Genomic DNA, 11,479 nt, shown 5'->3' with positions numbered 1-11,479 from the left:
TATGTGATAAACTGATAATCAGTAGGAATTTGGCATAAATTCAAGTTCTCTTAATTTGTTGTTCATTTGTCAATGTTTGACAATTTATGAATGGTTGACAATTTCATGATGGAATATTATGTTTACATGTGATCATAACTTTGTAATGTTACCCAAAAAAAATTAGAAAACATCTAAAGGTTTAATTACTTTTTTCTTCTTAAAACCGTAGCCTAGTGAGTGTTGACACTTCGCAAACGTTACTTTTCCAGAGTAAATAAATAAATAACATATGTGTTAGAAAACACCTTTATCATGCACAATTGTTATATTTGGTTATATGATGCATCCAATTAGTTAGAAATTTATCCATTTCTGCTCTCTAAAGAAAGTAATTCATTTTCAATGGAACCCAATTGTTACAAGAGAATACCTTCATTGCTCCATGTCCATATGTAATCATTATTATTTAGATTGATTTTGTTTAAAAATCCATCACTTGACCAGCTTGGGATTTTTAAACAAAATCAATCTAAATAATAATGATTACATATGGACATGGAGCAATGAAGGTATTCTCTTGTAACAATTGGGTTCCATTGAAAATGAATTACTTTCTTTAGAGAGCAGAAATGGATAAATTTCTAACTAAAGATGCTTAAAGAACTAAACGAATGGCATTGGCTAATGAAGTGTGTTCTAATTGTGGGATCTCACTGGAAACAACGAATCATCTACAGGTCTCGTGTTTATATGCATGTGGATTAACATCCCAATTTCTTCTGCTTTCATCTCAATTAGAGATATGCTTCGTTTCGGTGAATCTCAGGGAATTAAAACTCATTGATGAAGCTAATTGCTACAACTTATGGTTGAATAAGAATGATACTGATAAGGAATTTAACCACAAATGGACTTCAGTTTACATGATAGTAGAGGGTACAGAAAAGGTATCATTTTTTTAAGTAAAGAATAGATTCAAATTCCATTCAAATTTCATCGTATATATCAGGACAGGTGGTGTAGTTATAGCCTCGGTGGCGGAGAGACATATACTTGGCCAGGTTCGGCCGAACCCGGTCAATTTTCGGTTTAATTATCACCTATAGGTGTGATTGTACGAATGGACCCATTTTTTTTCGACAAGCGAACCTAGTATCATTTAAAAAAATATTCGAACCCATTGATTATAAAAAAATGAGTTAAAATGTTTTAGTAATGAATATTTTCCTATAAAATATAATTTTTTAATAAAAACTATAAAAATTAGTGACAAACATTATAAGACCATCTCTATGGTGGGGGGCTTCGAAGCCCCTCCACCGTGCCACGTCAGCGCCACGTAAGCACCGGGGGGGCTTCGAAGCCCTATCCAATAATGCCCCGCTATGGTAAAGGCGCCCTATTATATACATATATATGTATGTATGTGTGTTTGAGAGATAAAGAGAGAGAGGGCCCCACCATCCAAGCCCCATCCGCGCCCAGCTTCACAACCACCTTGACCACCGGTGCCCCACCACCAAGGGCGCCCCTTGGTGGTGTTGAGTGCCCATCGGCCCCCCGCCACATCATCCGTTGGAGCCCCATAGTGGGTGGTCTTGGGCCAATGATAACTCATGTATAATATATATATATATATATATATATATTATATATATATATATATATATATATATATATCATTTAAGAACTAGTATTTTTGTTGAGAACTTAAAGAACCCATCTAAACCATTGATGATATGATCAATGGTTCAAAACTGTAATGGCAAATATGTAAATAAATTAAAGATTGAGAATATTAAACCAAACTGATTTGGGTAGTATTGTAATTTAAAAACTAACCATTTCCATAACCTCCCCTATAAACTCTCACAATCTCTCTCCTAAATCTTCTAAGATTCTTAAATAACTCTATTTTTTTACAACCAAAATACAGATGACGAAAAATAGAACCAAGATATCTCCACCTACAATGGGGCATATTGTTTTTATGTGCACATGTGTACCAAATTTTTTTTTTCATACACTTGTTTTAAACATTTATTTTTGTTTACCTATATGTAAATATAGTAGATTTACACATATGTAAAACATTTTCGTATCATATACAGTTAGTTTGGAAATTGAAATATCATCATAAAGAGTCACATTTGTATAAACGAATGACCAGTTAGTAAACCGGATGAATAGTATATGGGTATTTAATATATTTAATATACAATAAATTTAAAAATAAATAATTAATATGAATTTTACATATATGTAAAGAGACGTGCATCTTTGAAAGAACTGATAATAAATTAACTTTAAGACTTATATTTACATAATTAGTATTTAAAGGATGCTACTCAAATCATTTTATCCACAGTATATATGAAAATACGTTAAATTATAGTGGAATTAAAAATAGGAGAAATAATTAGTTAGTAAAGAGAAAGAGAAATAATTGATGTTACCATTATACCCTTTCTATTTAGTTTTTAATTTTTAAGATTGAAAAATAATGATTGGTCTAGATTGGTTCTTAGTGTTCTTAAAAAAATGAGAGTTCTATATGGATACCAACCCTCTCTCTCTATATATATATATATAATAAAAAAACACAAAATTATTAATAGAATCGGCTAATAAGCCAACCAATTAACATTAAACATAAAACCTAAATAAAATTTAAATAAAAAAAAGCCAAAAACAACCCGATCAATTTTTTTCTATCATCCGGACTATTGCCTCCATCGCTAGTTCGGACCCGAAAACAACGATGATGTACTTTTTCTATGATAGTGATTACGTTTTATTTACTCGGCCGAGTGACAAACTCAACCCATCCGAGCCCAAAAACTTTGACGTTGTACAAAAAATGAGCACCAAAAAATCCTAAACCCATAGAATAAATTTCCTGGCTCCGCCACCGCTCTATAAATAATGTAATGGTCTAGCTTTCTTTTTTTTTTGAACGGAAAATTAGGATCACTCACGGACCACTGGAGTATCATCGTGTCACCAGCAGAACCACGCGATCATATCCATCTCCACTAGGCAATAATGCCTAACCACCAATTCAGGAGGAAACCCAATAAATCTTGAAAAAACCCCCTTGTGGGATTCGAATCGAAGACCTTATTGTCCCTAAGCCTTATCCCACCACCAAGATGTCACTAGCTTTCTAGGGTTACTTTCAGGCTTGGTCATAATAATATTATCACCAATTTAAATTCTTTTTTTTTTAATCAATTCAAGTATTCAACATGTCAATAGTGGCGTAGAGGAATTATTTAGTGTTGGGACGGTTGAACCTGATGATGCCAATGGGCGAAAATAACAAGCATGAATCCAACAACCTCTTTTTCCATGTTCCCACCATGAGATAACATCAATGGAAAAGTCAATTATAGTTCCTTAAGAAATGGGCGAAATAACATCAATGGAAAAGTCTCCTACAACCTCTTTTTCCATGTTCCCGCCATGAATCCAACGGCCCACATTTCATCTCGCCAACAAGCATCTACCACGTGGACGGCTGATCCACACATCTCATCTTCCATATACACACTTTCCCTCAAATTCACAATAACAGAATAACAAACCCCAGTTTGCTAAACCATGGAGAAGAAAATGATCACCGGAACAATCTTCATGTTTCTTTTATTCGCAGTCACCGCTATCACGGAACCTACCACTGTCACCGCAACCGAAGAGGCTAGTTCGGAGATAGTTAAAATCACCCCTAATGATCAGTCACCAGTATCCGAACAAACTCAAACCTTTGTCGTCACCACCACCACCGATCCAGCGCCACTTATGATCTTTTCCAGATCACTTCCAATCCAGCGTCACTCGTTCGATAGAACCACTCGGATTCCACTCAGATTCGTCCGACGCCATCCATGCCGTAAGTTTAAAAAGACGTTTCCCGCCAAGATGTCCTACGGGAACGACATGATCTTATCGGATAAAACCACTAGCGTTGATCTGGAAGAAATCAGAGATCCGGTCCCGACGAAGTGGCTGGAGTTTAAGCACAAGTACGGGCATCGTCATCACCACCATCACCATGACAAAGACGAGAAATTCGAGATGAAGTTTGAGAACGACGGAGAGAAGAAGAAGAAGAAGAAAGAACATAAAGGTGGTTTCATGAGGCGCGTTCGTAAGTTTTTGAAGCACACTTTTGATTAATCTATAGGTATGTATGCAGTATGAGTATGACTCGTGTGTGTTATGCAGTATGAACTTATGAATCCATAGCAAGTAATATTATTATACTAATTATTATCGTTCCAGTATTAAGCCTTTTCATCTGTATCATATTAAGGCGAATAAAGCTTAAAACATATGTAATCAGTTTATCTATCAATGCTATGGTTTATCTTTCTATTTCATTATTCATTAAATCATTATTCCTAGTCAAGGTCAGTGAATTGGACATGAACCTGAACCTGAATCCGAACCACTGTGAATAAGATCTGCACATGGTGACGGTCTAACTTGTACAGCACCACCACTAACATAAGAGCATTGCCATGGTGCATTTCTCCGACGAGTTGACCCGCGGAGATTAATATCAGATAGACAGATATCAGTGAAGGGTGAGTTTTTCAAATCGTGTATTAAACCGGCTTGTTGGACCTTTTTGCCTCTCACGTTTCGTATCCACACGTGCTTTAGAACCGGTAAGGCATTCGGGTTGTAGTTTTCATCAGGATGGTCACCAACATCAGCAGCGATCTTGATTCCCTTACGGACATTCACCATGTAAACGTTGGAAATAGTGATGTTTTTGATGATTCCGCCTCTACCAATGTTTGTTTTCAAGTGGATTCCAACTCCCATGGAGTTTAGAGTTATATGCTCCGCCAATACGTTATATACCCCGCCGGATGTTTCACTTCCGACAGCTATTCCTGCGAATGGAGAGGATCCGACCAGACGGCGGATTGTAATGTCGGTGCTAGGACGGTTGTATTTGATACCGTACTCGTCCCACCCACTTTTTACCGCAACTAGGTCGTCTCCTGTGGAAATGTAGGAGTCTTCTATGCATACATGGGAGCTTGAATCTGCAACAATGGATGCAAATGAGTAATTTGAGGCAAGCATCAAGTCTTAAAGTTATAAATAGATAGATACGCATGTTATGGTAAATTAGAACTTTTGACAAATAAACATTGTTTTGCAAGATAGCAAAAGCATATTAACATTGATTGATTTGAATGATTTTTGTTTGCTAAACGAGTTGATTTGGGCCACTTCTATGAAACTTGCAGACATGCTTAAAAACAAATGTAGCGACTAGCGAGTGAACCTATTTTGATATTTTATTTGAAAAAACCCGTTTCAACCTGATTTCATTCTTGTCACGACACGTTTTGACATGAACCGGATTGAAGTTTAAAAAAAAAAAAAAAAACTTCTGTTTCAGCCTGAACCAATTAGCTGGGCTGCGAACTTTGCAAAGCCTAATAAGTAATAACCAATATGATTTGTGTTCTTATGGTAATTCCAAAATACTCGATACCTGGATCGATTCCATCAGTATTCGGGGAGCTAGGTGGAGCCAGTATAGTGACATGCCTGATAACAACTTTGCTGTTTTCACATATACACATGAATTTACAAATTATGTTAACAGGATACACATCTAAATAAAGTTTAATCCACAAACATTATAGTCCCAAACTACCTGCAGTACACAGGATGAATGTTCCAAAACGGCGAGTTCTTAAAAATCACATTCGGGTTATGATCCTTCTCGAATCCTTGAATTCAACAAGGTTCGGTCTAGTAAACCGCAACATCCTGCGTCTCCACATGTCCCACCAAACCCCTCCTTGACCATCAATTGTCCCATTCTCACCTAACAAAACAATTAGCTCATCCTCATCAGGTCAAAATTAAACATGCAATCAAAGAACAATCTGCATACCAGTAATAATTACATCCCGAAGCCCTTCTCCATAAATAAAACTCATATATCTCCCTCCCGGCCGCTCTTGTCCTCTTCCGTAACTAGGCAAAGGATCAATCAACGGCCAGTCTGCAGTATTCTGCAAAATTGAATCTTCAAAATTCAATTAACTAAAATCATAACAAATAATTAGCCAATTATAGTGAAATTTGGAAGGTGTATTGGTTTTTATTGATCTCAACTACCATCTTTGGTCGTTGCCGGTCCCAACTAACGAATTGGGTAATAACGATCCCACCTTTTATCATATTTGTTCCCAACAGTCTGCGACTAACAGAATGCTAACACCGTTAGTTAGTTGCAAATCACCTAAAAATTGTTTTTGGCCGGAAAACACACATATTTTCCCGAAAACTCAACAATTTCGTCTCAAACATCTTTGTAACCTTAAATTGGACCTTTAGGAACCTTTTTCAAGTAAAAGCCCCTCAAACATCATTGTAACCTTAAATCAGACCTTTAGGAACCTTTTCCAAGTAAAAGCCCCAATTATTGAAGTTGCTCGAAGCCTAGAACCATCGTCGGAATCTGTTGGTGGTACTCAGGGGGTGTTTGGGAACTTTTCCTCTCACAATATAAGCAATTCCAAACATCTTATTACTTCTTAAAAAGTTTATAAGTTATAAGTTGGTGAAAATAAGCAATCCCAAACACCACCTCAAGCGGTGGTGGTGGTTGGTTGGTGGTGGTGTGCAGGTTGAGTTTCCATACAAAACATGTAACTTTCTAGACAAAACATGTAACTTTCCAGACCAAAAGCGTTTTTCCGGCAACATGCAACTAACCGCGTTAGCATTCTGTTAATAACTATGATAAAAGGTGGGATCGTTATCGGCCAATTCGTACCAACAGCGACCAAAAGTTAATACACCAATTTGGAATTAAGAATACCTGTGTGGCTTTAATAACAGCACCATTAGCCAAATACAGAGTCATATGACTAGTTAGGTTAAAACTCTGTGTCAAATAAACACCTGGAGGTATGTACAGTAACGTGCCACCTCTTCTCAAATGCTTAATCCTCTAAACAGCTTCATTAAAAGCTTTCGTATTCACCGTTTTACCGTCTCCGACTCCGCCAAAATCCGTTATCGATATCTTATCGTTCCGGTAAACCATCGGTAAGATTCCGGAACACGTGACCGCTTCAGAGAATGCTGAATGGCAGTTCAGGACGGCTAATGATAATGATAATGTTAGGTAAGCTAGCTTTTGGTAAACACATTGAGGACTCATTTTATGCGATTAGGTTAAAGTTTGTGAGAGTTTGATTAATGCAGATAGGTAATGATTGTAATTTGTAAGGAAAATGTAACCTGAAACTGAGACGGTGGAATTTGGAGGTTGTGCAAGCCGAGGTGAGGGTGGAAGTTGGTTTCTGACTTCTGCACGAGCATTTGTTTTCTTCTTCAGAGAGAGACGTAACTTTTTTATTTTATTATTATTATTTTTTTTAATTCAATAATTGGTTCACGCATTTGATTTGGTGTGTAGTGGACGGAGCTTCTATGACGTCACTATAGTGATTTTATGGTTAAAATGGGTGTACTAGATGAAGGTCCTGTTTGTTTACCACTGAATGGGATCATTCGGATGCCAACATCTTAATCGCTCAGACGTTGGAGTGTTTGGCTCTTTCAAGAATTGCATCTGAATGGAATTTTGAAACTCTGAGTCGGTTAGTTGAAAATGGAGTCTAAATGAGAAATATGACCAAATAACCCCTAAATAATGCAACATTACTTTCTCATCTGGATCTCTCCCAATCGACAGTGTTGTTGCTTCCCAATCGACCTTTTCTTTCTCATCTGCGATCCCTCCCAATCCTCAACCAGGTAATCTTTTTTCTCCAATAGCAATGGATGCGGATTTTATTTCCGAAATTCATGAACCGTTTGGTTCGTTCTTTGTTCTCCCATCTGCTAAGGTATTTGTGTGTTTATATTTTTTTTTTACATGGTAGTTATTAGATTGATAGTATTGGTCATTATTGTTAAGATTAGGGCTCAATTCTAGAGACTAGAGCTTCAATGGTGAAATAAAGATGGATTGTTCAAAAACACATATTGCAAGACGTCGACAATGAGTTCTGGATAGGGGTGTTTGCAGTCCGGTTATAGGTCAAACCGTAGCCAAGCCGTTAGTAATGGTTTTTGGTTATCAAAAGCCGAAACCAAACCGTTGAAATTCTAAACCAAACCGTTCATAACGATTTGGTTCCTGTTGGTTTCACGGTTTTTTTAATATGTAATTTGCTTTGAATAAGGACTTAAAAGGATTTCAAGAACATGAACAAGTTCATTTCCTTCACGGGCAACACGGACACGAAATTTCGTACAGTTGTGTGTTCATGAACCGTTCGTTAGACTAGTTAAAGCTTACCGAACAATCATGAACGGACACGATTAAGGCTTCATTGTTCAGTTCGGTAAGGTCGTGTTCGTTCATTTATGTTCGTGAACATCTGATAGCATGTTCTTCATTTACGTTCATTAAAGTTCGTTCGTTTTTATACTTTTATAATATATATTTTTTTAGTTTCACTATATTAGAAAAATTATATTTCTTATCTGCGTGATGATGTTTCAAATTTCAGTTTGTTTGTATATGACGAGTTCAAAACAGAAAATCATTGAATTCATTAGAACTATGTGGAGGAAATTTTTATTTTAAACTAGATAACATTTGTTTACTTATGGTAGTTAATATCTATTTTTATTTAAAACATATTGATATTTGATTAGTTATTTTGATTGTTTCTGCAACTTGTGGTGGCACACCTCAATTCCTTATGTTGGACAACCTCAATTCCCTAACGTTTCGCAGATGCTTATTTTCAAGGTCTTGCTCTTATAAAAACACTAGCCAACTCATTCCTGGATGGTTGCAAAGTAACCGCATTGTTTTTGATTCATTGGTTCTTTTGTGGAAGTCCCCTGCAAGAATATCTCGGCTACAGGATAAGCACGAACAGAGTTTGGTGCAAGTAAGTATTATACTCTAGCCAATTAGTATAACAAACTTGTTTTCTGGTTGTCATATAATGTGTGATATTCTAATTTTGTCTGCGTCACAACAAAAAACAGGTGATGACATGGAGTGGTCCGCTGACGAGCTTGATAATATGAAGTCACATGTAAAACATTTCTTTCCTTTTGGGCAACTTGTGTTTATTTTATACCGAGGGCATTTTTGGGGGCTGGAATTTGATGGCTGGAATTTGGTTATCATGTTTTTAATACGTGTGTCTTGATTGTCATGTAACTTTGGTTTAATGGGAATATGGATATTGTAGTTATTTTGTTCGTGTCAATCTTTGTGCATTTGCATTTTAAATATGAAATATGGTTTGCAAGGATGTTTGAATCAAAACTTGTGTTATGGTTGCTCGTGTCCTTTTCCGGTCTTTCGATTGTCCAGGTTTTAAGCGAGTGTTGTGGAAAGGGTAGGTAGGTTTCACGGGCATTTGTTTTTTAATGAGCTGCAAAATAATATGGCGGCAATTTAACTTTCATATTGCAACACTCCTAAGCTATTAGTTCGATTAGACCACTTTCGTCCATAAACATATTTGGAATGCTACTATAGAATATGACTATAAAAAGGGCTCCACGTTAGTTCATGATCAATTCTTTTTATAACTATTTATCATTCAAAGTTTTGACCAAACAAATACAATTTATTCAACACAAAATAGTTCAGAGGGGTATGATAATCATTTTGTACAGTTATTCAGATGTCCAACCAAACAGACTTTAACTTGTTCAGCTCTTACTGGTTCAGAGTCTCTTAACCATTCAGACATCTTATTCATTCAGCACTTAATGATTCAGCACAAGCCAAACAGCCCCGAAGTCTCTTCAAATCATTACCTTATTGTTATTTTATTATTATATTAGGATACTGGCCCGTATTACACACATGTGGAAAATATTTCAAACGTTATATATATGTAGATATCATAAGAATTATTTACCTTGTTCTCTACAAAACCACAAGATGTAGGAAAAATATGTTTAAATTATGGAATGGGAAACTGTTATACAAATAATTGAATTGCTAAAATAATAGTCATATTAAAAAAAAGAACACAAAATCATTTATAAATAATTGTTTGTGGTCAAAATCGGTTTTTTAATTATTTGAAAGGAAATAGTTGGTTATGATTAGGACTGTTTAAAGGGTAAAACCCGACCCTTTTACCTAATACCCGACCCGAACCCTTTACACTTTTAGGAAGAAACGTGGACCCAAGTGTGACATCTGCCCTGATCCGACCCGACCCAGGTACCCGTTTCCCTTATCCGATCTCTTTCTTTTATGATTTAATATTTATTTATACTTATATTTTACTTTTAATAAAAATATATATTTCCTTCCCGCCTTTTTCTCTCTCTTTCTTTCCGCCGTCCCCTCCCCCTTCCTTCTCTCTTTCCGCCTTCTTTTCCCTCTTGTCGCCGTCCCGCCCTTAAGCCTTGTTTCCCTCAACTCTTTGCTTGTCCTTTGGTTCTTCCCGCCTAAGGATGTCTGCAGCTCCACGCGCCAGACTTCTTACATGGAAGCCTGCGTGAAGACATCTTGTTCCTGCGATGCGTGAAGAGAACTCTTCTCGCAGCGCGCTAAGAATGCATGTTCTTCCCGCGATGCGCTTAGAATTCTAGTTCACGCAGCACGCTAAGGATGTGATTCTTCCCGCAGTGCGCTAAGGATTGTTGTGCCAGCCTTCGCGCTCGCGCACTCAGCCTTCCCGCGCTTAACCTTTGTATCTTCTGTTTAAATCTAGCCGTTTGCTTTTGTGTTGTCTTATCTTTTGAGCCGTTGACCTGACCCATCTAATGTCTGAATAGTTACTTTCGGCGCAGCATGCGTACCAACCCCATTGGTTGATAGAAAAAGTGACTGACATTATCTTTTGAGATCTGCTTTTGCCATGCTTGACCAGTACCTTTATCTGATCCGCCCATGCTTTTTACTGTTCCCTGTCAGCTTTATCTTGCCCCCTGCAGCTGCCATATCTTTTGATATCTTTACTTTTCAGAACTTTTTACCGGTGATATCTTTTCTTTTACTTTTTGAAATCTTTTCCCCTTTTTCTAGGGTTTGTGTCTCCTAGGGTTTTCCTATAAATAATAATAATATTTTCATAACACTTCACACACAAAACACTTAATCTCTCTTATTATCTCTTCCTCCCTTTTTGCTCTCTGCCGTTGTCCTCCTGCCGTCTCCTCTCTTGCCTCCGTCTTCCTCCTTGTTCTTCCCTGCTTTTCCGGTAATATATATATATTATATATAATAATTTACTTATTAATTATGCTAACTTATAATCAAGACTCAAAACAGATCATTAAAACAATAATCTTATTTATAGGTTAACTTGTGCTTGTTTAAAGTTGGTTCTTGCTTTATCTTACACCGCATCGTTTATCAAGTGAGTTATCTCGTATCTAATCCCTTTTTATTTTAAATGCTTTGGGATGTTCATGTGTTCATACAAAACTTGAGTCTTAAACTGTTTATGAACTTTAG

At 36.6% G+C, this 11,479-nt stretch overlaps 1 pseudogene across 1 annotated transcript; it reads right to left on the bottom strand.

Annotated features, from left to right (window-relative positions):
* Window positions 1-3,683: 3,683 nt before the first annotated feature.
* Window positions 3,684-5,941, bottom strand: LOC143608128 (putative polygalacturonase; annotated as a pseudogene). Its single transcript, XR_013149147.1, has 4 exons — window positions 5,932-5,941; window positions 5,666-5,839; window positions 5,501-5,571; window positions 3,684-5,042 (listed from the first exon to the last, which is right to left on the bottom strand). The product of XR_013149147.1 is annotated as a putative polygalacturonase (transcript).
* Between the last annotated feature and the right edge of the window lie 5,538 nt (window positions 5,942-11,479).

This window comes from Bidens hawaiensis, unplaced genomic scaffold (assembly GCF_021521415.1).
Source record: "Bidens hawaiensis isolate Kalapana, Puna unplaced genomic scaffold, B.hawaiensis_p1.1 tig00099716_1, whole genome shotgun sequence".
Lineage (NCBI taxonomy): Eukaryota > Viridiplantae > Streptophyta > Magnoliopsida > Asterales > Asteraceae > Bidens > Bidens hawaiensis.
The sequence above is the reverse complement of the archived record's forward strand: the minus strand, read 5'-3'. Positions and strand labels throughout refer to the sequence as shown.